Below are 6,840 nucleotides of genomic sequence, written 5' to 3'. Positions count from 1 at the left end.
ATCTCATCTTTAATCTCTCTATAGCAAATCAATAATAAATTCAAGGTAGTAGAAAGGAAAAAATTAAGCAGCTTTTAACATTTAAAATTTTTTTAATAACATGATATTGCTTAAATCATTTTCTGTTGAGGCTTGAGACTATATAACTCAATTTAGTTAGACCTTTTACAAGACTATATATAATTTATTTATTTTACTTTGTTCTTTCCAAAGGCTGCACGACTAATTTCACTTGGTTTCTTTCAGTTTCATGTAGTTCAGATTTCAAACTGAAGAATAAATGGAAGGAAGCAAACAAAAAATATATTTCCCCTCATCTGATGATGCCTCTACAAGAATGAGGAAAGTGTTGATGCCTCTAAGGACCTATGATAGAATATCAAAAAGACAATTTATTCTTCCAGGTCTTCCTTATCTTTGCGATGTAACTTAAATGATGTAAAACACAATATACTGCTCAGATACTTTTATGTTCTATCAGATTTGCACATTTTCATATGGATTTCACCTCTGTCTACAACATTTCTTCATCGTTCTGTCCCTGATACTTTTACACTATCACGACATAAGATAACCAGTTTGATTTACAGCATGAGAAGTTATCCAGCTGGCTTCCTTGGAAGCAGAGCATGGTCAATAGATATTACTTCTGGTTGCTCACACTACATGTAATGGTTTTTGTATTACTTATCATATTCTATTTGGTATTTAAAAAAGAATGCTGGCTAAAATCAAAGCTCATTCATAGGTTTATGTTAAGTGTTTCACAAGTCTTATTCTCTTAATTCTTAAGATAACATTCGCTATAATGCTAATGTTATTACCATTGCAGTGTTGGGAAAAATTGTAGTTAAAGACACTAAGTGCATGGCCCAAAGACACACACAGTGAGGAAGGAAATGAGTCAAAGTTTCCAAAAGTCTTTCAGCAATACCAAAAAGGTGGGTAAAATCTCTCCATTCTCTTACACTCTCAATTCAATATTCATTTTGTCCAAGAAATAATAGCATAGCAAATATTGCCCTTGGTGATTGTTTTCTATCACATTTTGTCTTCAACACAGAATGTGTTGGTGACATTGGGTTATCATACACAGAGCTGAGCTTACAAATTGAGGTCCGAAGACAGCCAAATTTCTTCTGTCACACAGTTCCAGTTTCATTTTTAAAAAGTACTAAAACTTTTAAATATCATCACTTACTATCTTTTAACAATCCCCAAACTGACATATACTCACTTCAAAAGGCTTTCAAATTAGGAGATGATAAAACAGGCCCCCATGAAGTAAATTTTCTTTTATTTTTAAAAATTGTTCTAAAAGCCTTGTGCTGGCTGGTCACAGCTATAATCCTATCTACTCTGAATATTTGCTCTGGAGTCTGATTTCTGTGGATAACACTTGGGAGCCAATCAGGGCCAAAAAAAAAACTTCATGAAATTATTTTTCAAAATGTTTAATGAACTAGCAAAGAGCCAGGAATTGAGATGTAGCTTATATAGTAGCTCACCAATCTAGATAGGAAAGGCCTAGCAAGACCTTGAAGCCCTGATTTTAAACTCTGAGCACGCCAATATACATGCATGGCGTGTGTTCACATGCACGCGCGTGTTTCCTTGAGCGCTGCCTTACTCACACACACACACATTTATTCAAATTACCGTCATATCAGTGTTTTGCATTAATTTCTTTGTTAACGATATAATATGGGTAAAATACAGGAAATAAACTCTTCCATCTCAGAACATTTTTATATGTTTTTTATTGTAATAATACTGTGCACAGGGGTCACATTTACAAGAACAAGGAAACTAGTACATTTCCTAACAAGCATTGTTACCTCCTCCTTTATATTTCCCATACAATCCCTTCCCTCCCACCTCCACAAGTACACTCCCCTCCCCCTTCCTTCCTCCGCCTAAATTGTAAAGTTCATTTTTCAACATAGTGTCTTGTGCATCTCATTGTTACAATGGGTCAACTTGTATCCCTATTGGAGTATTTTTTCCCTTCCCCTCCCCAAATTAGAGAAGCATACATACAAGATGTAAGTGCACCAACTTCAAATACAGAAAAAGCAGGGGTTATAGCGTGGAGAGAAACATACAAAGAAACAAAAAAATGACATTGCACATTATAAGTACATTAGAAACAATAGCAAGAAACAAAAAAACACTTGTGTCCCTACTTGGGGTTCAATTTCTTTAACATCATCTTATCTGAGTATATGCACATATCTTTTGAACTTTTCTGCTTATCCCAGACGTACATTTGTTATTGAAATTAAGGGAAATCATGGGACCTATGTTTCTTTGGACTTGGCTTACTTCAGTCAATAAATTTTTTTCCAAGTCTTTCCATTTCCTAACAAATTGGGCGATGTCATTCTTTCTGATGGAGGCATAGAATTCCATTGTGTAAATATACCGTATTTTCTTGATCCATTCATCTAATGGGGGCATTTGGTTTGGATTCATATCTTAGCTATCATAAATAATGTTGCAATCAACATAGTTGTGCTGGTAGTTTTAGTATGGTCTTGTTTATGATCATTTGGGTAAATCCCCAAAAGTGGGATTACTGTGTCATATGGGAGTTTTATGTAGAGTCTTTTGAGGAACCTCCATACTGCTTTCCAAAGTATTTGAACAAGTTTACACTCCCACCAAGAATGCAGTACGATTCCCTTGTGACCACACACCTTTCAGCATCTGTTGTTGTAAAAATATGGAATACTACACAAATTTTCATGACATACTTGCACAGGGGGCATGCTAATCTTCTCTGTATTATTCCAATGTTAGTGTATGTGATGCTAAATTGAGCACAGAACATTTTTTTTATATAAAGTATAATTTTTATTGATTTTATTAAACTAGACAATTCAACAAAATTAAGTTCAAAAGAATTGTTGTGAAATTTTAGAATCATATATTTCTTACATAAGCACACATTTAGGAATAAAATCAAGATAGACATGCCAAAAACAAAATAATTCCAGATATTTGTAGTCCAAGAGATGTGTAGGGGGAGGAATTCAATTATTCTATACAAGGCACCTGTCAAAATGAACATTGCAGCAAGTGTTTAGGTTTGTTAAAAGTTTTAAGGTTTTAAATATGCTTAATTTTGGGATTTTGCTTATATATGCCCAAAATAGGACCGTTTGGCAGGTATAAAACTTTTCTATAAAGTATTTAAGATTTATGGTAACAGACATTAAGTACTAAGTATGTACATTTCAGAGTTTATGGAACCTTTATTAATGAGAAGTTGCAAAGTCTTTGTGTAAAGAAGCAGAGTGAAGAGTTAAGACTTTAACTATACAGTTTCTGTTAAAACTTTAGGGATTCCTTACTTTATTTGATAGCAAGGAATAAATGATGATATAAGCCATAATGTACGCATGTATGTTACTATTCACACACATACATATACACACGTATACATGCACACATGGAGAAAGACACATAATTACAGCCAACACAAGTTTCACCAGTTGTTGAATATGCCTTAAACTGAATACTAGAAACAATATATGTTGAAGATGTATTTGTCTCTAAGAGTTCATTTACCACTCCTCTGATCTCTTAAAACTGGTAGTTTTAGAGAGATTTGACTTACAAAATGCAGTACAAGTGATAGCAAGTCACTTGGAAACCTCAGTAAGTATGTCATATGGTGTCTCCCTGCTCCTCAAGGATTGCTTAGTCTTGTAGACACTTTCAACCACCAATCTAGCAGGAGAATACCCTGGTAAAGAGTAAAGTTATAAGGTTTTAAATGGCATCCTTACTTGAGCTCTTTTTCCAACAACCAGCATGAATTTGTAGGCAGATGAGTGAGTCCTCAAAAAATTGGACTCTACATATATATTTAACTGACCCATGTGAAAATTCCTATGTGAGAAATGCTGACTGAGGTCTTGCTGATTTCCTGGCCAAGAAAATAAGAAAAAAAGAAAGTATTTTTAATGTTTTAAAGTTTGAGAATAATTTGTAACCTGTCAATAAATGTGTAGAACACAATTATACCAACTGACAAAAAAAAAATGATGGCATTTCATGTATGTGCTCTTGGATTTGGCCAGTGATTTTAGAGGTGTCTACACAAGTAGAATCAGCATAAATCAAGCCAGCATTTTTTCATTTATGATATAAGGAAAGGTTACTGGTTGACCCATTGTAACAATGAAATATACAAGACACATTACAAGAGGATGGGTGAATGGGGGAGGTGGGGAGGTGTGAAGGGAAGGGATGGTAGGGGAAAAACAAAGGGGAGGGTAACAATGCTCAATAAGAAATGTACTCATTACCTTACTCATGTAACTGTAACCCCTCTGTACAGTATTTATAATAAAAATATATATTAAAACATACAAGGAAAACTTCTGTACTTATATGAAGTTGTATTTGTCACTCAATATAAGTAAGGTATTGGTTTTAGGACCACAGGCTTATTACTTTGGATACTCTAAATCTCTACATGAACACAGTATATTATTTACATTAGAATCTGCCCACCAGCTAGTGCAGTATAATTGCTGTGAGAATTTTTATTACATTCTATATTTGTAATGAAAACTAAAAGTATATTTATGCACAATCAACAGATACAAATTTTTTCAGATAAATTTTGTATGCAGTTTGAGGACGGAATTGGAGAGCAATTTCAAAAAGCACAAATTTCATCAAAAAGACCAGTTTGCAAATTGTAACAAGGAGCTAATCCAGCATCATTGAATAGTATAGAACTCCAAGGAGAAGTACTTGAATTGAGACAATATCAGAAAGTGTAACAACCCAAGGACTTTTTAAAATGCAGCTGCTAGAATTCTCATGTAGAGCTTTCATAACTGTTTGTGAAGCACAAATCAGAACCTCACTGAAATGTAGATGGTTTTCTCTCAACTTTCTGTCATGATCAGTCATTATCAATCAACATATAGCTAATCTTGAATAATCCTCTAATAAAATGTTGATGGAGTGTTTATATGCAGAAAACCTCGGAAGGCTAACTTTTTCCAATTAGGACAGTCTGTATTTTATGATCCAGCCGAGAGAAAACTAGGTAAGCATCCATTTACAACCTTCTGAATAATTCTGATTCTGCCCACATCACTTATCTATCCATACCTGTGCCCGAGTGAAACGATTTCAAAATAATTTATCATTTAAAATTTAAATTTATGCTTCAGGGAAGATATCGAAGGAGAAGCTGGAAGCTAAACAAGCTCTCACATAGAAAACAGCTTTAGTGCTCCAGTGAAAAGTCCTAAGCTGGAGAATCACACCAAGTGTGCCAGCACAGTAGAGAGAGTTAGGCCAGAGAGGGAAAAACCGGGCAAGGAGACAAATCTGAGCACTTGCCAGCAGCTGTGGTTGCAGCTGTGGCGGGGGCAGTTGCGACTGTAGGCGCCATACCTGCAACACAGAGAGTCTACGACAAAGGAGCCAGATGCAGCAGGTGAGAGGATTCTACTCAACACCAGCAAGAACTGACAAGGAGCAGACATCTTCATCCTTCAGATCGCAGACCAGAGATCACCCAGGAACCAGACTCCTGTGTGAGTAGAAGCATGATTTCCTCACTCCTTCTCAGGGAGCAGAGAAGGGAAGGCCACCCCTCCCTGCCCACTACCGGAGATCTCCATCTCTGATACTGGCAAAGGCCTAGCTGAGCAGCTAGCTCAACTCAGTCTTTGGATGAAAACAAAAAGTAATTTAGCAGGTCACAGGAACCTAACCTGACCTGCCAGGCTCAGCTCTATGCAGGGAAAATTCACCCAGCACTTGCCTGCGCCAGCCCCAGGAGTGGATTTCTTCACTGGGTAAACAGAGCAAGGGGCTGCCTCTCCCTACAGCAGCCTAGACAATCAATTGAAATTCAGTAACAATAAACCCTGAGAATGGCTCCTGGCTGGGCTCTGTGACTGCTTCAGAAGCTAGCCCCTCAGGGAAAAGCTACTGTTTACTGAAAGGCCTCAACTCTACCAAGAACCTAGCCCCATTACAGCATCTCTAAACTAGAAGAAACAGCCATCACCCTGTTTTGGGATACTCAAAGGAGATCTCCCTCCCATTGAACTAACCTGGGAAGAGGATGACAAAATCCTGGGTAAATCAAAGCATTTTTCTGCCTCCTCAAACAAACTGACTTAAGAAAACAACCAAGCTACAGGAAAATCAAACACCACAAGCAGACCAGAGACTCCAACAAGAGACTGGTTATGGACACAAGGGAGATGAGGACCTTCCCATCTCACCCCCAAAAAGCAAATAACTCTTTTTTGTTACCTTTTATTAAAATTTTTTTAACATTTTTAATTTTTAACTTTAAAAAATTGTTTTCTATTAACTTTTTTTTCTTCCTCTTATAATTTTTATTTTAGGGGTACATGTTTGTGTGTGTGCTTTTTTTCCATTTTTGTTTAGCTCTACTGATCTTTTAATCCTTTTTTCTTTTCTGTCTCATTCTTTTCACTTTTTCTTCTCTTTCCTTCTTCTTTGCATGATTTAATCGCTTTTCTGCTCATTATCAGATATACCTGTAGTCGATTATTAGACCTTATCCCCCATTGTATACATACTTAATCCAGAAATTTATTACTGAATTCAAAACCTCTTAGACTTAAATTCCTTAATAGCCGTACTACCTCTATATACCTATATAAAATTTTAAGCATTTTAATTTTTTTAATTTTTCACGTCTCCTTTCTATCCCTTCCGATCTCTTATCCTATTCCAGTCCTTCTCTGAATATTACGTTTTTAATTTGCATAATTTAAGTGTTTCATTTTTTAATTTTTAATTTTTGTTTTACAATTTTTTCTTGTCTTT

At 35.7% G+C, this 6,840-nt stretch overlaps 1 non-coding gene across 1 annotated transcript; it reads right to left on the bottom strand.

Annotated features, from left to right (window-relative positions):
* Window positions 1–2,719: 2,719 nt before the first annotated feature.
* LOC122097151 lies at window positions 2,720–2,826 on the bottom strand. Its single transcript, XR_006145482.1, has one exon. It is a non-coding gene; the product is annotated as a U6 spliceosomal RNA (small nuclear RNA).
* Between the last annotated feature and the right edge of the window lie 4,014 nt (window positions 2,827–6,840).

Source organism: Dipodomys spectabilis, unplaced genomic scaffold, assembly GCF_019054845.1.
Source record: "Dipodomys spectabilis isolate Male_0828 unplaced genomic scaffold, ASM1905484v1 ptg000415l, whole genome shotgun sequence".
NCBI classification, from domain to species: domain Eukaryota; kingdom Metazoa; phylum Chordata; class Mammalia; order Rodentia; family Heteromyidae; genus Dipodomys; species Dipodomys spectabilis.
This window is presented reverse-complemented; position numbering and strand designations above follow the sequence as displayed.